This window comes from Rhinoraja longicauda, chromosome 2 (assembly GCF_053455715.1).
Source record: "Rhinoraja longicauda isolate Sanriku21f chromosome 2, sRhiLon1.1, whole genome shotgun sequence".
Taxonomy (NCBI): Eukaryota; Metazoa; Chordata; class Chondrichthyes; order Rajiformes; family Arhynchobatidae; genus Rhinoraja; species Rhinoraja longicauda.
The window spans coordinates 86188218-86212643 of NC_135954.1; the positions used below are offsets into that span (position 1 = coordinate 86188218).

General features: G+C 41.5%; 1 long non-coding RNA gene across 1 annotated transcript; it reads right to left on the reverse strand.

Moving 5' to 3' along the window:
* LOC144606438 (uncharacterized) lies at window positions 1-24102 on the reverse strand. Its single transcript, XR_013548948.1, has 3 exons — window positions 23986-24102; window positions 2887-2969; window positions 1-119 (listed from the first exon to the last, which is right to left on the reverse strand). It is a non-coding gene; the product is annotated as an uncharacterized LOC144606438 (long non-coding RNA).
* Between the last annotated feature and the right edge of the window lie 324 nt (window positions 24103-24426).

Genomic DNA, 24426 nt, shown 5'->3' on the forward strand with positions numbered 1-24426 from the left:
TGTGGGAGGAAACCAAAGATCTCGGAGAAAACCCACGCAGGTCATGGGGAGAACGTACAAACTTTGTACAGACGGCGCCCGTAGTCAGGATCGAACCGGAGTCTCCGACGCTCCATTCGCTGTAAGGCAACAACTCTCCTTTACTTATTTTAGACCTGGGATTGCAATACCTATCCTGCCCTTCTCTTTTTCAGATTCCAACCTCACCACTTCCAGTCACTTCAAGCTCCAGTCTTGACATTGATCTTCCCTCTGTAGCCACCATCATTTCCCATTCTGTTATCTCTGCATACATTTGATAATCACCAGCTTTATTATTCACCATCAGGTTCCTCATGGGTTACCAGCGACCTGAAACGCAGTTGAACCAGCCCTATGAATACTGTGGATGCAAAAGTAGGTCTAAGGCTGGGTATTCTGTGGCGAGAGACCCACCTCTTGATATAATCTGCAAGAACACACCAGGAGCATGATACCTGGATAAGTGCAGCTCCGACCACACTCCAAAAACTTGATGCCACTCGCTTGAATGGTACCTTGTCTGCAGCGCCATAATTTCCTTCACCACTAGCACACAATGACTGCATTGCGAACTTTCATCAAAATGCACTGCAGTTACTCGCCCAGGCTGCTTGAAACAGCACATCCCAAATCAATGGCCTCGACCACAAGGAAAACAAGGTTAGCAGCAACATAGGAATAGGAATACTGCCGCCTGCAAGCTGCCCTCCAAGATGCACAACATCGTGATGTGGAAATATATTTCAATGGGTCTAAATCATGGAGCTCCCTACTCAAACACATTGTGGCACTACCTTTATCACAAGAACTGCTGTAGCCCACCACCACTTCTCCAGGGCAATTAGAATGTACAATAAATGGTGGCCTTGTTAGCAATGCCTACAATCTGAAGAAAGAAATTGAAAACTATCCCACCTCTTACATGTAGGTAAGCTCCCCCTCCCCCTCCCCTTCCACCCTCCCCTGTCCTCTCCCCTCCCCTCTCACAACCCTCCCCATCCCCTCCATCCCCTTCCCCCTCCCCCCCCTCCCCCACTCCCCCTCCCCCCTGCATATTTCCCTGCGTTATCTTTTCTGGATTAATTACTTGACCTTCCAATGAAAAATCTGTCATAAAAATATTCAGTGTTATTAAACAATCAGTACTGTTTGTAAGAAAGTACTTATCCTGGTTGCTGGTAGATGGTTCAATAAGACTAATGGCAGTGGTCTGTCAAATGTACCTGCTTGGAAAGTCACTGTGTAATTATGCAGGACTATGTTTCAAAAGTGAATTATTTCTCCGGTCAGCAAGAAAATTTCACATCCTCTTTAACATTGGTGAAAACGTATAGTAGATATAAAAATGTTAAAAGCAACATTCAAAATTGTGCATCACTCATGCTGAATCTAGAGTTCAATTGAAGATTTTTTTTTAGCCGGCCTCCTCAAAGTGATCTCATTGCATTTGCTAAAACTTTAAATATTATCAGTCTGGTGACTTCACACTTAAATGAGTAACACATTTTAACTCAAAGCAGATTCAAACAACTTTCTTTGCATGGATGCAAGCTGTATTGTAACTAGCCATTTAGCAAAGGATGGATTAGGCAGTGCTTAGTATATTCAAACTGGTTAAAACCCAAAAGGCTTCCTTTTCCATTGAAGTCCTATTTTTACATCCCCCACCCAAGACCTCTTTGAAACCGATTTCCCCCGTTTTCAGAGGCCCAAGAGTCAGACTTCAGACAAGTCATTACTTTTGTTATTACTTGACATGTGGGCAATTTTCACTATTTTTGTCCAGAAGTGACCTTTGAAATTCCTCAATAATTTTCCCCCTTTTCCTGGTGCCCCCACGTGACCCAGGAGCAAAACATCTGAGAGACCCCTGGGCATCTTCACATCTGCCAAGTCTGGGGCTGTGGCTCATTGTGTAGAGTGGTTTTAACAGCAGGTGGTGGGTGTGGGGAAGGGCGTTGTAGGTATAAAGAGAAGGGCAAAATAATCTATTTAACTCATTCTTCCCAGGCAACATGGGAACCATTTTGAGAGTTTCACAAACAAAGACAAAGGCAAAACGGTAAAGCAAATTTTCCCCTGGATACGCCACTTGATTATAGTTCCACTTCTGCTATATGACAAGTTTGTAAACTTGGACACATTTTGAATTTTTAAAAGACAATAACAAAATCGATATTTCGGCACGTGAATGAGAAATTCACCTTGTGACTTTTTTCTCGTGAAAATCGTGTTGCTGAAAATGTAAAGTTTAAAGTTTAAGTTTAAATCCAAGTATACCTCTATGTTTGAAATTGGGGGTCAGTTGATGGATGGGATGTAACAGTATAGGAAGAGATAAAAATCTATTGATTTTGTGTGTATATATATATATATGTATATATATATATATATATATATATATATATATATATATATATATATATATCAGACTTTCCTTATTTTCTGCTCCCTTTGTGCTTCTGCACCAAAGGTGATAACTCCACATACCAATTGCACCTTTCATTCCACCCCCACACAATCCCTCATTCTCTCAACCCTCCCTGCTTCCTTAGGTATTCAGCTGTTCTTTGTGAGGGTGGAGGTGGTGAATATAAACAGGCAATTTCACTCTGTGGTTAAGCACAGTGGGAATAAAAACGCTGCCTGACTTATTTTTAACCTCCCCTTCCTAGCTTGGGGGCATTGTGGCAATTGCAGTCCTCCCCTGCTGCCACGGTGATATAAACTAAAGCCAGGTTTAAACTGAGGGCCGACTGTAGGCTGGGGTCTTCTTAATTTATTGTAATTAAGTATTATGTCATTGGAGGAACACACATCTTTTTAGAATGAGCTAAACAAAACTTAACTTATCCTCATGTTTACCTCATAAATTTGACTGTAATTGGTGTTCTGACCTTAGCCACTGGATTCTCTGGGAAGCAGGTTAATCACGAAGAAGCAGGAAGCTGTTAAGGTTACAGAACAAGTACATGTCTTTAAATCTTTGAGTGAAGCACTTACTGCTTGTAAGAATGTGCATTCTCTCTGTACAACATATCACCTCTGACAAAATGAGCATTACATCATGAAAGTGGAAACTAATCTGAGATAGTTTAATTTAGTTTAGCGATACAGCACGAAAACAGGCCCTTCTGCCCACCGGGTCTGTGCCGACCAGCGATCCCTGCACATTAACACTGTCCTGCACACTAGGGACAATTTCCAATTTTTACTAAGCCAATTTGCACACAAACCTGTACGTCTTTGGAGTGTGGGAGGAAACCGGAGCACCTGGAGAAAACCCATGCAGGTCACAGGGAGAATGTACAAACTCCATACAGACAGGACCCGTAGTCAGGATCAAACCCGGATCTCTGGCGCTGTAAGGCAGCAACTCTACCATTGCACCACCATAATCCAAAGACTTTACAACTAAAGGGCCTGTCCCACTTAGGCGATTTTAAGGCGACTGCCGGCGACTAAACCTGTCGCCGAACGTTTGCCAGGGTGTCGCAGGCATGATTGTGAGGAGTCTTCAATGAATCGTAGTGGTTCTTGGCGCATCGCGGAAAAAAATTCCAGATAGAAATTTCTCGGCGACAGCTGGCTTGTCGCCAGGTATCGCAGCTTATTGCGGGCGCTGTCACATGCTGTCCCCAGGTTTGTTAGGTTGTCGCAGATGCATTTAGAAGCATGTAATATTAAATTAAGAAAAGGCATTTGAAGATACCAAAAGATAGTTTTGTTTGACCAATTTATTTACCGTCAGGACATTTGACAGGTAGATTGGAGGTGACAGTTTGACGGTCAGGTAAGTGTGGGAATTTTCCGATGTTTTCGAAGACGGTGTAATCTCTTAGCCAGGTGCTAGTTTCATAAAAAAAGTAACTTGTATCGACCTGACTCGGCATTGTCGTGGTCATTGTTGGTGGGTAAAAGAAGATTTCGGCGATCTGCTACGACTTTGACAGTCGCCGGCCGTCGCCTAAGAAATTGCCTAAGTGGGATAGGCCCTTAACAGTGCTTTGGTACCAAAGTATGATTTTAAGTTAGCAATGACACAGGATAGTAGATTAAAATCTCAATCAAAACATTCTACTGTTCCCCCCACTGATGTCAACCTAGAATTTTGTACACAGTTTAAACACATAAACTACTGAATCTTGCCTACATGTGATCCCAACCCCCACACTCACCATCCCCCCCTGACCTCCCCCTTTCAGCTACCGAACGGTCTGTATTGACCCAGAATCAAAAGTTAGATCGTTGCCACTTGAGCCACAGCAATGTTTAAGTTTATTACTTAAAATTAATTATAAAGATTAAATAAACACTGTCAGCTAAATTAATTTAGATCAGAATCTGCAAATTATAGGTATGACTACAATATAGTCTCCAACTTTTGATCTTCAAAGGTACTCATGCCCAAACCTTGTGTAACAAGATGTCCATAATTAAATGCTGCCAACAAGCACACTCTAAGCTTCGGTAGTATGCACTGCAGGGCGCACTGGAGCTCGGTGCAGCTACTACAAAGAATCTGTGGGGGAGGACCACAGTCCAGGGCCTGCCACCACCAAACACTGAGGGACTGGGCCTGGCGTAACAACCTCTGAAACGATTCATGGGTGTATAGTTTAAGGAGGAAACATGAGAGGCAGTGACACATTTAAGAAATTGTATTGATTTGATGATATAATGAATTAAGCAAAAAACGTGCCAGTTGTATTTAGTGCGGATATATTTTGATGAATAAAGTATCTATTTAAAATAAATAGACCACCAAAGAATGAAGAAGCCTTTGATCAAGAGCCAAGTCAAGAGTGTTTTGTCATATGTATCAAAATTGTACTATGAAATTCTTACTTGCAGCAGCACAAGTTTGTAAGCACAGTACTCAATAGATAATATAATTAACAAACAAAAAAAGAAGTGCAATAAATAAAAAAAGTCCAAAAGGGTGCAAAGCAAAATAAAGCCCGAAGTCTCATGTGCAACCAAGGTAGCTTGCAATGTGGAATTTAGTTGGAGTTCATGGTGTTCAATAGCTTGATGGTTGTTGGGAAGAAGTTGTTCTTGAATCTGCATATTAATGTTCAGATTCCTATACCTTCTTCCCAATGGCTGGAATGAAATGAGAGTGTGACAAGTGTGGTACGGGCCCTTGATGATGCTCGCTGTCTTTCTGAGTCAGCACCTGTAGATCTCTTCAATGATGGGGAGGCCAGTCCCCTTGATGGAGTGGGCTGTGTTCACTGCTTCTTGTAATCACCCTCATTCCTGGGTGTTCGAGTTGCGGAACTGGGCAGTGATGCAACCGGACAATGTGCATCTGTAGTAGTTCAAGCAAGTTTTTGCCAACATATCGAATCTCATACATAGATATAGATACATGGACAATAGGTGCAGGAGTAGGCCATTCGGCTCTTCGAACCAGCACCGCCATTCAATGTGATCATGGCTGATCATCCACAATCACTACCCCGTTCCTGTCTTCTCCCCATACCCCTTGTTTCCACTAGCCCTAAGAGCTCTATCTACCTCTAGAACTCTATCTTTTGAATGCATCCAGTGAACTGGCCTCCATTGCCTTCTGTGGCAGAGAATTCCACAAATTCACATCTCTCTGTGAAAAAGTTTTTCCTCATCTCAGTTCTAAATGGCCTACCCCTTATTCTTAAACTGTGGCCCCTGGTTCTGGACTCTCCCAACATTGGGAACATATCATATGATATGATATGATATGATATGATTGGGAACATGTTTCCTGCATCTAGCGTATCCAATCCCTTAATAATTTTATATGTTTCTATAAGATCCCCTCTCATCCATCTAAATTCCAGTGAATACGAGCCCAGTTGCTCCATTCTTTCATCATATGACAATCCCGCCATTCCGGGAATTAATCTTGTGAACCTACGCTGCACTCCCTCAATAGCAAGAATGTCCTTCCTCAAATCAGGAGACCAAAACTACACACAATACTCCAGGTGCAATCTCACCAGGGCCCTGTACAACTGCAGAAGGACCTCTTTGCTCCTATACTCAACTCCTCTCGTCATGAAAGCCAACATGCCATTAGCTTTCTTCACTGACTGTTGTACCTGTATGCTTACTTTCAGTGCCTGGTGTACTGGGACACCCAGGTCTCATTGTACTTCCCCTTTTCCTAACCTGACATCATTCAGATAATAATCTGCCTTCCCGTTCTTGCCTCCAAAGTGGATAACCTCACATTTATCCACATTATGCTGCATCTGCCATGCATCTGCCCACTCACCCAACCTGTCCAAGTCACTCTGCATCCTCATAGCATCCTCTTCACAGTTCACACTGCCACCCAGCTTTGTGTCATCTGCAAATTTGCTAATGTTACTTTTAATTCCTTCATCTAAATCATTAATTTTTTTGTAAATAGCTGTGCTCCCAGCACCGGGCCTTGCAGCACCCCATTAGTCACTGCCTGCCATTCTGAAAGTGACCCGTTAATCCTTACTCTTTGTTTCCTGTCTGCCAACCAATTTTCTATCCATGTCAATACCCTACCCTCAATACCATGTCCTCTAATTTTGCCCACTAATCTCCTGTGTGGGACCTTATCAAAGGCTTTCTGAAAGTCCAGGTACACTACATCCACCGGCTCTCCCTTGTCCATTTTACTTGTTACATCCTCAAAAAATTCCAGAAGATTTGTCAAGCATGATTTCCCCTTCCTATATCCATGCTGACTTGGATCGATTCTGTTACTGCTATTCAAATGCGCTGCCATTATATCTTTGATGATTAACTCTAGCATCTTCTCCACAACCAATGTCAGGCTCACTGGTCTATAATTCCCTGCTTTCTTTCTCCCTCCTTTTTTGAAAAGTGGGATAACATTAGCTACCCTCCAATCCACAGGAACTGATCCAGAATCTGTAGAACATAGGAAAATGATCACGATTTCTAATGCCACCTCCTCAATCTTCTCAGGATGTAGAGGCATTGATGGGCTTTGTTCAGGATTGCATCAATGTATTGGGTCCAGGACAGATCGTCAGAGATATGCACACCTAGGAACATGAAGTTGTTGATTCTATCCACCTCTGATCCATTAAATAAGACATGTTTGTGGATTCTCGGCCTTCTAAAGTCACCATTCAGTTCCTTGATTTTACTGACTGAACCTGCGCTGCCAGACGCGAATACTTAAGATCTGGTTAGAAGATTGTAGACCTCGTAGTCATTCCAAAGTCACTCCTCCAACAAACCATGGCAAATTCGTCTAAGTTCATAGTCGAGTTCTTGAACATTGCCCAGTCTACCAACTCCAGGCTACCAAATCTGACTAGGCTGTTATATCTAATCTGGATCTGGCCTACACAGCACAGTGATCATACCACATGATAGGATAGAGGATTTCTCAGCTCTATTGAACTTTGTCTACAAGAGGATTGCAGAATGGTGCCTCCTGCAAATAATATCTTGGCTGGATATATTCCTGACAGTTTGGTCAGTGAGAATAAGTCAAGCAGGCTTTTTTCCCTAACCCAGGACTCAACTATCCTGGAGAATGGTGATGTTATTGAGACACACTTGGTGATAGACTGGTGGCATTTCCAACATTTTCTGTTTTCATTTGAAATGACCAGCATTTACTATATTTTGATTTTGTATTAGTTCAATATACTTAATCGTCTTGTACAGCTCTTTTGACTGAGAATGATCTGTTAAGACTCCTCTGACTATTTCACCTTTATCCTTTACAATTTTTAAATCATTCTTGGAGTACAATCTTTGTCTACCTTTACACATCGATAGCACTTTTTATCCATGATGTTAAATTTCACCTGGCATTTTCACACAGCTTTGCACATCGGAAAAGTTGGGCCCTGATGCACACAAGAAAGGCATGGTAATGTCTTGGTAATATGGTTTGCATGTAAACACATTAACTGTCAGCAGTAAGCACAGCTGACATAGCTGAAGGCAAACGGTGCGTAACATTACACAGCATGAACATTACACAGCACAACATTTTCTGTACTTGCTACCTTTCGTGCTTATTCCCCATACTTTTCATCTAACAGCTATCAAATGTTAGCTGTTGATTAGCACATTGTCTTCTTTGCTACATTTGACCTGATGTTCCAAGACTTCCTGGGATCTCACTGGAGGGCGAGGTCTTCCAGAGATACTTCCTTTTGGTTGCACGCAACTGCATTGTCGCCATTGTGGGATCTGTCCCAGCGTTCGGATGGCACGTAGTAATAATAAATAGGAGTTTCAGAATGTTGATGGAAAGGATTAATTTTCTGAGTATGACTATTTCAGACAGTTGCGTGACTGATGCGAGGGATGCTGCGGTAAGAAGAAGAGAAAAGCTGAATATTATTTAAAGGATGAGAAACCAGAGAACTTTTGCATTCATTGAAATCTGCGTGTGCCATTTAGTGGAGGGCCTGGAAACTAAATATGCAGGTACATCAAGCTACTAAAAAATGTATGTTATGTCAGTATTCATTGAAGGGGATAGACACAAAAATCTGGAGTAACTCAGCGGGACAGGCAGCATTCTGGAGAGAAGGAATGGGTGATGTTTCGGGTCGAGACCCTTCTTCAGATGGAGCTTGTGTACAAAAAACACGAGGGGGGTTGTACTTAGATCTGTACTTACAGAAGACGTTCTGTCAACATGGAATGGAATGGAATGGAATGGAATGGACAAGGCACAGTGAAATTCTTTGCTTGCATACCCAAGGTATGCAAATAGTCGCCACATACGGTACTGCCAAAGTTACAAAGTACGCCCAAGCAGGCGCCTCCTTTGTTCTCCCCCACCTCCCCTCTCACAGCGGTTCCTCCACGCTGTGGTCCTCCATTGTTAATTGTTCTTCCCCCTCTCTCATGGTGGTCCCCCACGTCTGTCCTCCATTGTTCTCCCCCCCTCACGGTGGTTCTCCCGCGCCCTCATCGACCACCGACCATGGGTTGACCCGTGAAGCTCCCACCGACCCGCATGGCTTCACTGCTGCTCCTGCGAGGCTCCGATGAGCTCCCGCTGAGAACCCTTCGAACTCTCCTTTGCCAATCCCACACAACATCTGGCAGCTTGTCCAAATCCATGCTGCCTCATTTTCTCAGTAGAGTTCAATTTCAACTATGCGTTCATGTCCTGAAGCATGTCTGATTCAAAACAAGCATTTATACCCAGTAGAAGTATCAGCCAGAGCTTTCCACTGATTTTTGAATCCATGAAAACTTCAAAATTGCAATGGTGGAAACAAGCGATGATTGTAAGCGGTTGAGGGGGATGGAGGGGAATGTGGTAGATTCAGGGAGGGGAATTTGGTAGATGGGGCAGGGGTGATCTTCCATGTTAATTACTGTCATAATTTGGTTATGTATGGGTCCTTCATGCTGTGTAATGTTTCGCACTGTTTGCCTTCAACTATGTCAGCTGTGCTTACTGCTGACAATTAATATGTTTACATGCAAACCGCATTATCAAGACACATGCCTTTCTTGTGTGCATCAGGGCCCAAACATTCCAATGTGCAAAGCTGTGTGAAAATGCCAAGTGAAATTTAACCGTGGATGAAAAGTGGTATAGATGTGTAAAAGTAGACAGAGGTACTCCAAGAATGATTTTAAAATTGTAAAGGATAAAGTTGAAAAAGTCTGAGGAGTCTAACAGGTCATTCTCAGTCAAAAGAGCTGCACAAGTCTATTAAGTATATTGAACTAATGCAAAAGCAAAATATGGTAAATGCTGGTAATTTCAAATGAAAACAGTGAATGTTGGAAATGCTCACCAGTTTAAGCCATGACTTTGCTGAGTGTAATAAAGTTTCCTTTCATTTGAACTCAGAAATTTTAGTGATGTTACTGGCTTTGGGAACATACAGGAACAGAATGAGGGTGATGGAAGGAAAGAGCAAATAAAGCCGTGGATTAGCAATGGGGCAGAGGAGAATAAATCACAATAAGGATACTGGGGTGCAAGCCAAAATTGGATGGTGTTCATGCAAAGGGGTCCAGAGGAGGTGCAAGTGACAACAATGAGTAGGTTAACCTACGATGAGCGTTTGTCAGCATGGTGCCTGTACTTGCTGGAGTTTAGAAGAATGAGGGGGGACCTCATTGAAACATACAGAATAGTGAAAGGCTTGGATAGAATGGATGTGGAGAGGATCTTTCCACTAGTGGGAGAGTCCAGGACTAGAGGTCATAGCCTCAGAATTAAAGGACATTCTTTTAGGAAGGAGATGAGGAGAAATGTCTTTTGTCAGAGGGTGGTGAATCTGTGGAATTATTTGCCATTGTAGAGGCCAAGTCAATGGATATTTTTAAGGCAGAAATAAATAGATTCTTGATTAGTACAGGTGTCAGGTTATGGGGAGAAGGCAGGAGAATGGGGTTAGGAGGGAGAGATAGATCAGCCATGATTGAATGGCATAGATTTGATGGGCCGAATGGCCTAATTCTACTATACCTTATTGCCATAAACATGTGAACAATATAATCATCAGCAGTTGTCTGAAAAATAAAAAAAGGAAGTAGTTCTTACGATCTGTGTTGTTTGATAACAAGGTGCAAGTCAAAAGAAGCTGGGATCAAACTTGAAACTTTCCTGGTCAGTCAGCAGTTTGAATTCAGATATTTAAGTAGGTATTTCATTACGTTAAAGATCTGATATTTGAGCTAAGATGCCAAAGGTGGGATTTTTGATCTGACAAGGAGGAAGGTGAAGCTTAAGAGAGAGTTAAAATATTATTACAGATATGGAAGAAGCTAATATTACATTAAACTTAGGTAAGTACAGACAATGCTAATAATGCCCACTGCAGCCGGCAAAATAAATATTCTTGGACAATGCCTTTCATAGTTTCGATCTGATCAGAATCATTATCTCCATTTCTCTCTCCACAGATGCTTTCTGACCTGCTGAGTATTTGTAACATTTTCTGTTTTCGTTATCTCAGAGTTACAGCATCAAACAATGTTTTTTTGCTTTATTACTTAAAAATTCATTTTCAAATTACTAAATGGCAACTTGGGAATACAATTAGAATATTCTTCTACGCACAGAGAGCAGTGAGCACATGGAATAAACTTCCCAAAAGCGCGATGAAAGCAAAGCATTATAATTATTTGAACAGTTGGATTTTCAAAGCAATCAGGATGGGCTGAATGCCCTACTGTTCTGTCAACAAGTAGTGAGCTTGTGTTGCCTGCAAATAAAATATATACACTTTCAAGTAGCACAAAATCCAATAAAACTGAACTATTGTCTTTATCTCCCTGATTATAATAAATGCATCTGTACTTTCTTGATATGCCCATCACTATAATGCATTTTTTGTACGTTCCAATTAGAACACTATTACTGAACGGAAAAGGGAACCGATTCACTTTGGATGCTTGCCATTATGCACTGTTTGCTTCTACAAAACTTATGCATGCCCTGAAGGTCCATATTTTAAGAGAACAGTACAGTAAAATGTTGCTTAATAAAAATATTTTAATTCAAAATCTGGAAATATTTTTGAAAATGTTTTATTTAAAAAAATGTTCCTATCGTTGAAAAAGCAGTCACCATAAGCAACAACAACTTGAATGAAAAGGACCAAGTCTGCATTTAGTTAAATAAGAAGGACTGTTTCCTTGTTATGAAGCCATACCTATGCTGTATTAATAATCCTTGTCAATCTGTCACTGTCTTACTGACAAGGTTGCATACACTGAGCCATGTAGATGACTCAGAGGTATTTAAGATTAAGCCTTTGATTACTGCAACAGAACAAATTACTTTGCCTCTGGTAAGTTTCCAGGCAGTCCAATTAATCACCAGATCCTTGTACTGAAGACATTGAAATCAGTTAAAACCACATGATCCTTAACACTATCCTACACACACTAGGGACGATTTACATTTTTCAACCAAAGCCAATTGACCTACAAACCTGCACATCTTTAGAGTGTGGAAGGAAACCGGAGCACCCGGAGAAATGGACAAAAAAGTGGCAGATGGAATATAGCTTAGCAAAGTGTGGTCATGCATTTTGGTAGTAGGAATAAAGGCATAGACTATTTTCTAAATGGGGAGAAGATTCAGAAATCGGAGGTGCAAAGCGACTTGGGAGTGCTGGTGCAGGATTCCCAAAAGGTTAATTTGCAAGCTGAATCAGTAATAAGGAAGGCAAATGCAATCTTAGCACTTATTTCAAGAGGACTAGCATATAAAAATAATGTTGAGGCTTCATAAGGCACTGGTCAGACCGCATTTGGAGTATTATAAACAGATTTGGGCCCCATATTTGAGGAAGGATGTGCTGGCATTGGAGAGAATCCAAGGAGGTTTATGAGAATGATCCCGGGGATTATTGGGTTAACATAGGATGAGTGTTTGATGGTGCTGGGCCTGCACTCATTGAAATACAGAAGGAAGAGAGGAAACCTCATTGAAACTTACTGAATAGTGAAAGGCCTGGATTGAGTGGATGTGGAGAGGATGTTTCCACTTGTGGAAGAGTCTAGGACCAGAGGCCATAGCCTCAGATTAAAAGGACTAACTTTAGAAAGGAGATGAGGAGGATTTTTTTTTTGAGGATGGTGAATCTGTGGAATTTATTGTTACAGATGGCTGTGGAGGCCAAGTCATTGGGTATTTTTAAAGCGGAGATTGACAGATTCTTTATTAGTAAAGGTGTCAAGGGTTATGGGGAAAAGGCAGGAATGGGGTTGAGAGGGAAAGATAGATCAGCCATGATTGAATGGTGAAGTAAACTAATTGGGCCGAATGGCCTAATTCTGATCCTATGACACAAACTTATGAACTAGAGGGCTTAGGATTAGGGTGAGGGGGAAATATTAAATAGGAGCCTATGTACCCAGAAGGTGGTACAGGTATGGAACAAACTGCCAGAAAAAGTGGTTGAGGCAGGTACTTCAGCAACTTTTGAAAAGCATATGAATAGGAAAGATTTAGAGACATGTTATGGGACAAACACGGGCAAATGGGACTAATGTAGATGAGCACCCTGGTCGGCATGGGTGTGTTGGGCTGAAGGGCCCGTTTTTGAGTTGAATTCCTCTATGATTCTCTGACCCAATTCATCCATGCCAACCAAATTGCCTAACTAAGTTAGTCCTATTGGCCTGTGCCTGGCCCATATCCCACCCAACCTTTCCTATCCAGGTACCTGACAGTGTCTTTTAAATGTCTTAATCATATCCATCACTTAGGGCTCTTAGGGCATATAGCTCTTAGGGCTAACAGAATCAAGGGATATGGGGAGAAAGCAGGAACGAGGTACTGATTCTGGATGACCAGCCATGATCATATCGAATGGTGATGCCTGCTCGAAGGGTTGAATGGCCTACTCCTGCACTTATTTTCTATGTTTCTATGTTTTTACCTCTACCACTTTCTCTGGCAACTCATTCCATATATGTATGAAATATATGTGTGAAAAGGTCACCACTCTGGTCTCCTTTAAATCTTTCCCCTTTCACCTTAAACCTACACCCTCTAGTTTTAGACTGCCCTACCCTGGGAAATGCGGGACTATGGCTATTCACATAATATATGATTATGGCATTTAAGAGACTTTTTAAATAGTCACATGTATATGCAGGGAATGAAGGGGTATGGATCATGAGCAGGCAGAGGAGATTAGTTTAAGGTGGCATCATGGTTGGCATGGACATTGCGAGCCTAAGGACCTGTTCCTATGCACCGTTCTATGTTATATTATTCACACCAGGCGTTGCTTGGTTGACAACATTTAAGGAACAACTCTAATTTCTATTGAAGATCATTTTGACCAGCTGCAATGTCTGTGATGAAATAATTCCCACTGTGCTATTGTGTGCATCACTGCTGTCATTGTGAATGAGTAAGCTGAAATAAACGGAACTATATCATTTCCAGATAAGGATGATGTGTAGGTTTTGAGCTGGACAACTGCACCAATGTTCACCAATGTTCAGCATCAAATTAGCAATCTTTTCTGAGGCTCTACAGAGTGCAAACTCTGCTCTAATCAAACCCCAATAAGCATGCAAATTATGAAATATCTTTTTTATTAACACTGATGTGGAGCTTTTGCTTGTTGAAAGCTGATTTCCTGTGTACAGCCCATGCTGTATATTAGTCTCATCTGCATAATTCATAGGAGACGCCATTAAAATGGGCTTGATAATCGCATGTTCTGTCTGCTTTGCTTGTGTATGCGTGAGTGCGTGTTTGCATGTGTGTTTGTGCGCATGGCGTGTGTGTGTGTGCATGTACATATGTGTATGTTTATGTGCGTGTGTGTGAGCGCGCACATGATTCAAGATTCTTACTAATGTGTCAGTCATTATTACGATTAAAATGTTGCTCAAATAGTGACAATTTTGCAAAGGAAAATTGCTTTGCATGACCGAACTTTCAACTCTTATTAGTGAAATTAATTCCGTTGCTTCATGATATTTGATATTTGAACCTCATGTCAAAATATCGTTGCAACAACTTCCAACAATGAGGTCGACAAAATGGATGAAGACCAAAATTGTGATTAAAAATCTGACTCTGCCCTTCGGAAAACACCTAACTGTAATGGTATTATTTGTAATTAATGTGAGCTTGAATGCAGCAGCTGCCATTTCTCCAGGCAATACACTTGACATGCAGCAAGCTATTAGGTCCAGAGAGGATATGTTTTTCTGTTACAAAATTATAATAGTTATGTTCATTGTCACCATTACTTTCCACTGCTGATTGTAGGAGGCACATCTTAATATTTTATTACTGACAAATTCTATGGCTGAAATATGTGCTGAAAAATGGATTGCAGACAAAGGGAAATAAGATATAATGCTAGTCAACAAGCTCCATTGGCCACACTCCACATCGCCTTCAGAGGGTTGTTCGGTCACAGAATTAAAGTCTGTTCCATTTAGTAATCAACCAAACATGTCAAATGAGGGATAATATTTGTGGGCACCATTTAGTTGGATGAAGCAAAGGACAGCAATTTACAAAACTGAGTGTAATCTTCAATCTCTGCTGCCGTGCTTGCAATTAATACAGTCTGTCCATCAGGTTAGAAATCTGTGTGTAGGAACGATATACCAAAGATAGACACGAAGTGCTGGAGTAACTCAGCGGGTCAGGCAGCATCTCTGGAGAAAAAGGATGGGTGATGTTTTTGGTCGGAACACTTCTTCAGAAAATATGTGGGTTAGCTGTGAAAAGCTGCTGATGGTCAAATAAATTCAAAAACAAAGGGTACCTTTGTAAAATTATGTCCACAAATGTTTCACTGGATATTTTCCTTAGGTATCAACAACCTCTTCCTTAATGTCAGGAAAGCCAAGGGACTAGTTATTGACTTCAGGAAACAAGCTAATGTACACATTCCAGTCAGCATCAAATTTGCTGAAGTGCAGATGGTCGAGAACTTCAAGTTCCTAGGTGTAAACATCACCAACAATTTGTCCTGGACCAACAACATTGACGCTACGGTCAAGAAAATACATGACTGCTTCTATCTCTTCAGAAGACTAAGGAGATTTGGTTGGTCTTCAATGACTCCTAGCAATTTCTACAGTTGCACCCCAGAAAACATACTAGCCAGATACATCACAATCTGCTTTGGCAACAATTTTACCCAAGTTTGTAAGAAATTTCAGAGAGTTGTGTATGTGGCCCAGTCTATCACACAAACCAACCTCCTCTCCATCGACTCCATCTACATTTCATGTTACCTTAGGAAAGCAGCCACTATAATCAAGAACAATTTACACCCTGGACATTCCCTCTTCTCTCCTCTCCCTTTGGTCTGAAGATACAAAAGCTTGAAACCACATATCATCAGTTTCAGGAACAGCTCCATATCTGCTATCAGGCTACCTGATGGACCTCTCACAAGCTAACGGTGTAGTCTCAATCTCCCAACCTACCTTATGGTGGCACTTGCACTTTCTTATCTGTACTTTCTCTGTGTTTGTAACACTACAAAGCTGTAACACTATATTCTGCACCCTGATATTTTTCTCATTACACTCATTTCTTCTTCTCATTTGCTGTACATGTGTATGGCTTGATTATACTCATGTACAGTATAACTTGACTGGATGGCATGCTAACAAAGGTTTTCATTGTATCTTGGTATGTGTGAGAATTATAAAAGCAGCATCAATGCCAATACCAAACATAATTGAGACAAGAAAAGAATGTAGAATAATTTGATGATCGAATCCAGGTTGACCTTGGAAACATCCAAGAATGGAGAGCTGCCCTGTTCCATTCTGCAATTAAAACCTTGATGACGAGAAGGAGAGGTTCTTTTTCAATCATATTTCACTATTAGAGTTTGGTTTAGTTTAATTTAGTTTAGAAATACAGCTTGAAAACAGGCACGTTGGCCCACCGAGTCCGAGTTCCATGTTATCCCACTTTCCACACACATTAGAGGCAATTTACAGCAGCCAATTAATCGACAAAACCGGGCATCTTTGGGATGTGGGAGAAAACCGAAGCACCCAGAAAACTCCCACATGGTCACAGGGAGAACATGCAAACTCCACACAGACAGTACCAGAGGTCAGGATCAAACCTGGGTCTCTGACACTGTGAGACAGCGGCTCTACCAGCTGTGCCACTGTGTCACCCACATTTCCTTGACGATGTAACTAGCAGAGTAGAGGTGTGTAAGACAGTGGCATCAATGTCAATGATTTAGCTGTGGAGACAAAACGTAACATTTCCAAATTTGCTGATGACATGAAACTAAACAGAAATGTGAGGATAGAAAGCGGTGAGGATAGAAAGAGATATCAAGTAGGTAAAGGCAGGCTGAGTGAATGAGCATGGCATTTAGAGTACAATGTGGAAAAGCATGGCATATCCACTTTAGTAGGAACAAAATGGAAATGCTGAATACTTTTTCTTGGTGAGACGTTGGGAACTGTGTGTCCATGTACAGATTTCACTGAAAGCTAAAATCCAGGTGCAACTTGCGATTTGGAAAGCCATTGGTATGTTATCCTTTATTTCATGGGATTTGAACATCGAAGCGAAGATCAACATCAATTATATTGGGCCTCATTGAGTCCATCCCTGGAGCAGTGTAGGCGAGGCCTCTACTATGAGAGTTTAGACATATGTCTATCATATGGAAACTTCTTAGAGAACTCGACAGGATAAATTGCCACCAGATTCAGGAACAGCCTCTCCCCTCTGTTTTCAGACTTCTGAGTGGTCGTCTCATAATCTAGGGTATAATCCCAATCTTCCAACCTATCTCATTGCAGACTTTGGACTTTTTTCACTGGAACTGGTTTAATTGTTTTCATACATATTTGATTGGAAAGCATACAACCAAAATCTTTTCACTGTTTCTCAGTACACGTAACAACAATAAACCAATACCAACATCAAGATGCGGGAAGAATGTTTTCTCTGGCTAATAAGCAAGAACTAGAGCTCACAATCGAGGGTTGAAATGAGGAGAAATCCTTTCACTCAGAACACGAAGAATCCTTGGATTTCCCTCCCCCAGAAAGCAGAGGCTAATTGATTGCATTCAAAACGGATGTTTATAGATTTCTTGAGAGTAAAGGAATCAAGATAAGTGGGGAGAAAACATGAAACTGATGTGGAGGTGAAAGATCAGACTAATGTGGAAGAACATTGGGGTATGGAGAAAGGATTGGAGAGCAAGGGAATTAAGAAAAACAAAATCATTTTATTATCAGGAAGGAAAGAGGTTGCTATCACTGGAGTATTTGATTGAATTTATAACTAACTGTGCTGTGGAAATCATGGACGATAATTAAATCCTAATTTCTAATCTTCCTTTTCACATCCCACAATCTCCTCTGCTTTAAAGGCACCAGTTGATTTAAGCCAGAACCTCTTGCTCTCCTCTCCTCCTCTAACGGCAACCCAACCCTGTTGACTTCATCTTTTCAAACAGCCCTACGCAATCTCCTGGTTGCAAAACACTTTAACTTCCCATGTGACTTTCAGGCAAGGACTTTCACACAACTATCTGCTCTCCGAAAGGTGAAGTCTCATATTAGTTCTGTTGCTGAAGACATTAAGGAGATTTCAACAGGGGCTGCCTGCACAAGAATGCTGATCAATATGCATAATAAGATGCTTGGTGCGGTGACAGGCCTGTGAGAAAGGCGGGCTGCAGTGTCAGGGAGCACAGAGCAGTCCAGCACCACATCTTGCTTGAATCATAGCACCAGGGAACAGGATCGATCAATTATTAACTTCTAAGTAGTTGATGATCTCTTTAAATAGCACAAGCGGGAGGTCCATTCTGCTGCTGAATGTGTGTAAAAGGTTCTGAAAGCCTGCTTCAGACATGAGTCCATTACGTTAGCATTAATGGAGGAGGAAATGGGTGGCTCTCCTGTGGATAATGACAGTCCGCTCAACCAGTTTCTTTCAATTGTAACAGTTCTGAAGCGGCCAGGCACACTAAGTGTCCACACTCCTGCGTGAGAGATTGTGTTGAGCCAAAAGTGCTAAGTGGATGGTTCGTCAGCCTTCTAGATTCAGAGAGTTATGCAGCATGGATTTGGCCCAATTTGTACATGCTGACCAAAATGCTAATCTATGCTGTTCTCATTTCAGAAGTTCATTAGTTCATACGTTACAGGAACATAATTAGGCCATTCAGCCCATCAAGTCTATTCAGTCATTCAATCATGGTTGATCTATCTTTCCCTCTCAACCCCATTCTCCTGCCTTCTCCCCATAACCCCTGACACATGTACTAATCAAGAATCTGTCAATCTCCACTTTAAAAGTATACATTGCCTTGGCCACCACAGCCTTCCATGGCAATGAATTCACAGATTCTTCATCATCTGACCAAAGAAATTCCTCATCTCCTTTCTATAGGTACGTCCTTTTATTCTGAGGCTTTGGGCTCTGGTCCTAGACTCGCCCACTAGTGGAAACATCCTCTCCACGTCCACTCTATCCAGACCTTTCACTCTTCAGCAAGTTTCAATAAGGTCCCCCCTCATCCATCTAAACTCCAGTGTGCACAGTTCAGTTCAATTCAGTTCAGTTCAGATTAGTTTACTGTCACCTGTCCCGAGGTACAGGCCCAGTGTCGTCAAACGCTCATCATACGTTAACTCAATCATCCCCAGGATAATTCTCATAAATCTCCTCTGGATCCTCTTCAATGCCAACACCTACTTCCTCAGCTATGGGGCCCAAAGCAGCTCAGAATACTCCAAGTGCAGCCTGACCAGTACCTAAACAAGTCTCAGCATTACATCCATGTTTAGAATATTTGGAATTTCCCTCAATTTGGCCTAAGTCCTTCTAAACCTTTCGTATTCATGTGCCTATGCAAATGGCTTTTAATTCTTGCAATTGTATTTGCCTCAACCACTTCCTCTGGGTTTCCTATACCCATCACTTCTGTGTGAAAAAACATACCCCTCGGGTTCCCTTTAAATTTCCCCCCTCTCACCTTAAAACCATGCCCTCTAGTTTTAGGCTCCTACCATACAAAAAAAGACTAATTATCTACTCTATCATTGGCCTCATAATTTTATAAGCCTCTTTTCCAGATCCCTCATAATACAGAAACTAGTCTTCAGCCAATTCAGCCAGTACAATTCACTCCAGCTGATATCAAGAAATGGCTGAGAGAATGGGTTGTTCCAGCATAGTTTCAACTTTGTCATTTACTGACAATATGGGGAACTAACCAGAGAGTCCTATTCCACAAAAAAAATCCTCAAATCCAATCTAGCGAAGGATCACCCAGTCAGTCTACATTAATTTATTAGGTAAATGACAGAAGGTATCATCTACAGTACTATTAAGCAGCTGCCCATAAACATAGTGGATGTACCTTCACTTTAAGAACTACAGAGTGTTAAGAAAATGGCTCACCTCTCACTTCTGAAGTTCAATAGTTGAGGGACAATAAATGCAGAATTTGCCAGTGAAGATAACATGGGCTCAGGATGAGACACATAATTGTCTTTCAGGTGGCTGTGTATTATTGGAAATGACCATCAAAGGATAATGGAAGCAGAGACTTTGAATATATCTTTCAGACAGATACTCAATAAACAAAGCGGTAATGGGTTGTCAGGGAAAGACAGGAATGCTAAACTGATGATTTTATTAAATGATGGAACAGGCTTAAAGGCCCTGTGGCATATTCCTGTTCGTAATTTGTATGCTAGCATACTTGTGCGTTAACTACAATGTCCAGACAAACAACTGAATAAATGAAATAAAACCCTGTTGCTGCCTAAACAGGTTAGATTCCTGCTCTATCTGCCCCCTCCAAAATTCTATTTGCCCCCAGTCCTTTTGGATGACTACCCAGAAGATGATTTAATGTTAGACACAAAAAGCTGGAGTAAGTCAACAGGTCAGAGAGCATCTCTGGAGAAAAGGATTAGGTAAAGTGTCGGGTCGAGAGCCTTCTTCAATCTGAAGAAGGGTCTCAACCCGAAACGTCACCTATTCCTGAGTTACTCCAAAGTTTTGTGTCTATCTTTGGTTTAAACCAGCATCTGCAGTTCCTTCCTACACACATGATTTAATGCTGACTGTTAATATGACTATCATGAAATGTTGGTCAACAGGACCATTATTATGATGAGAGGAAGCAACTGCAGATGCCGGTTTAAACCGAAAAAAACCACAAAAGGCTGGAGTAATTCAGCAGGTCAGACAGCATCTCTGGAGAAAAGGAATAGGTGACATTTCGGATCGAGATCCTTCTTCAGACTGAGCAGTGTGCAGAAGGGTCTCGACCTGAAACGTTACCTATTCCTTCCCTCCAGAGATGCTGCCTGGCCTGCTGAGTTGCTCCAGCTTTTTGTGTCTGTCTTTCATTATTGTGATGACATTGTTAACTTTAATAGTTACTTGAAGAGCTTTGGCGAATTGCTTGGAATTTTGTAACTCAATGCTTTATAGATTCTATTGATAAAATTGACCTTTTTCAGAATATGCTGTTAGCTGTACTTACTTGTTAAAAAGATGAGTAGTTGGTTCATAACTTTCCTATTAGGGGAAATTTGATTCTCAGACAATTGGTCATTATAACATGTCGCAAGGTGGCTGATTAAGAGGGGAAGCAGCAAAATCTCCCTGAAATACGATCCTTCGAGATGGCCCTGGATTCCCCTCCAATTCCAGTTGCAATGTTTTACAAATGCAGGATTTCTAAGAGACAGAGTGGTAACTGGACAAACTTTCTTATTGGCATTTGGAGTGATATTCCTTCTTCTCCTGATCTCACATAAAACATTTTTGGATTTCACTCTGCACTCACTAGTTTTACTGAACAGAGAGCGGCACAGTGGCGCAGCTGTACAGTTGCTGCCTTACAGTGCCAGAGACCTGGGTTCCACCCTGACTACAGGTGCTGTCTGTACGGATTTTGTACGTACTCTCGGTGACCGCGTGGGTTTTCCTTGGGTGCTCCAGTTTTCTTCCGCATTCCAAAGACAAGCAGGTTTGTAGGTTAATTGGCTTCTGTAAATTGCTGTTAGTGTGTAGGATGTAAAAATTGGGATAACATTGAACCAATGTACAGGCGATCATTGGTCGGCGCTGATTCGGTGTGAAGAAGGGCCCGTTTCCATGCTGTATCTCTAAATGAAACTAAACTAAACTAAACTAAACCAAACTAAACTAAACTGAACGGGTCTTCATGACAATCACAACATCCATTAGGGCACTGGGAAAGCAATGGAGCCATTTCCCATGTCCTATGATCCTCCTGAGACAAGCACACTCAAAGAAGCAATGCTAAATTACATATGACACAAAGTCTACTGACCGGACTTTAACATGGTGAAGGGATTTAAAATTATCCCTCTCTCACCTTTTAGACATTACAACTCAACACCAAACAAATGGGCATAATTAATAGTGCTATGTTGCAATTTATTTAAGATGGTTAAGACATTTAGTGGCACTAATATGTTTGCAGAGCTGTTTTATGATGCCATAAAAAGTGGGTTTGTTTGAACAAGTGCCTTATAAAAAGCTTGTGATTGCTTAGGGCAACTCTGTTGCTAAATTCACAGAGATCTGAAGGCCATTGCTGCACACAAAATTTATTAATCTACTAATGAAGCTGCACTTTTAAGAACTATTATGCTTTCATTAAAGTTGCTGGCGACATACAGTAACTTTTACCACTGCCTATATATTTTTTTAATTAGCAGCAGAATATCACTCTTCCTAAACAAGTAGCAATTTTGAAAGTAAGTAAGGAAAATAATTTGCGGGTAGAATTGATACTGTCTCCCTGCTCTTGGCCCAATCTAGAACAACGGAAGTGGTGTTTTAGATGTTTCATCCATATATTCTGAACAATAAAATCTTTTAAAATATACTTTTCAATTAAGAAGTCGTATTACGGTTCAAAGTGATTTTATTTTTAATCTTTTCTTTTTTGGAAATAATTTATTTTTGAAGGAAGGGGGTCTGGAGTTATTTGGGCATGTTAACAGACTCCAGCCAAAACTCTTACAGGGCTTGATTGAAAGTCATACAAATAGGCACTCAGCTGGGAACAGCGAATCTGGATTAAAACTGAATTTCCTGATTAAGATGTGAGCCAGCCATTCATCCCATCTAAATTAATTTAGTTTAGTTTAGTTTAGAGATACAGTGCGGAAACACCGAGCAGCAAACCCCATACACTAACACTATCCTACACTCACACTAGGGACAATTTACAATTCTACCAAGTTAATTAGCCTATAAACCTGTACGTATTTGGAGTGTGGGAGGAAACCGGAGATCCCGGTGAAAACCCATGCAGATCACGGGGAGAACGTACAAACTCCATACAGGCAGCACCCATAGTCAGGATTGCACCTGGATCTCTGGCGCTGTAAAGCAACAACTCTACCACTGTGCTACCTTGCCGCCCTAGTGATGCTAAGAAAGTGAAGCAACGAGACAGGGCTAAGATAGAGGTTTCTCATATTTGGGTTTTTCCCATTCCCATGACCTCAGTAGGACCAATTGATATGTGCACATTCATTGAAGTAAAGTAAACTGGGTTCCAGGTTACAGTGGTGCAGCTGGTAAAACCACTGCCTCACTGAGACCCTGTTTCAATCCCGACCTTGCTCTGTCTGTGTGGAATTCGCACTTCCTTCCTGTCACAGTATGGGTCTCCTTTGGTTTCCTCCCAAAGATAAGTGGGTTGGTCAGCTATTTGATGCTGTAAATTGCCCCTACATTGTATGTGAGTGGTGAATCCGGGGACAGCTGATGAGGACGTGGATGAATGAAAGAAAGGGATTAAAGTAGGCATCATGGATGGTGGTTCGCATGGACTTGGAAGCTTTTTACATGCTGTATCTCTTCATGACTATGAGAAGGAGAGTTACCTGAATTGCAGTTTCAACCTTCTTAGTTGGAGAAGTAAAGAGAATGGATAAACTAGTCATAAACCAGGGACCCTGAATATCCATTCAGTAGCTGTTGGATCATTCAATGTATGATGTTGTCAGTTGCCTTATATGTAGGGTATGACATATATAGTAAATGGCAGAGCCCCATAGAGTGTATAGAGCAGAGAGACCTGGGGATGCAGGAAATAGCTTCCTGAAAGTGGAAGTACAGGTAGACAAGGTGGTGAGGAAGGCTTTGCCACGCTTGTCTTCTTTGGTCAGGGCATCTGAGCATCAGAGTTGAAACATCACATTACAACTGTACCAGTCATTGGTGTGACTAATTTGGAGTACGAAGTACAGTTCTGGTGGCCCAGTTATAGGCAGGATTGTTTGTGTGAATAAACAAAAGGTAGTGAGATAAGGAGAGAAGAGGGGTGAAATGTGAATCCAGAACTAATTAAGGGGTAGCTCCAAATTTCGGACCTACAAGCATCAGACAGATAGCCTCGACATAAAGACAGCGCAAAGTTCCTAATCAGTGAACAAATACAATAATCATGCAGCTAGACACAAAAAGCTGGAGTAACTCACCGGGGTCAGACAGCATCTCTGAAGAAAAGGAATAGTTGACGTTTCAGGTCGAGATCCTTCTTCAGCTCAGCTCTGTACTGGGCCTCCTCCATTGCCAGAGCAAGGTCACACGCAAGCTGGAGGAACAGCACCTCATATTCCGTTTAGGTAGATTACAACCCAATGAACAATGAATTCTTAAATTTTAAATAAATAACCAACAAACAACCCCCCGCCCACACATACCCTTCCCCCCTCTCTTCACTATGCCTCACGTGGATTCGCATCCATTTCTCCCAGAATCCCACTCCCCCCTTCATCCTCGCCCCCGGCGATCGTTTCGCTGAACACCTTCACTCAGTCCGCCTGAACCTACTTGATCTCCCGGTTGCTAAACACTTTAATTCTCCCCCTTCCACCTATATCCCTTCTTCTGGCTATGTAGGAAAACAATATCGCTGT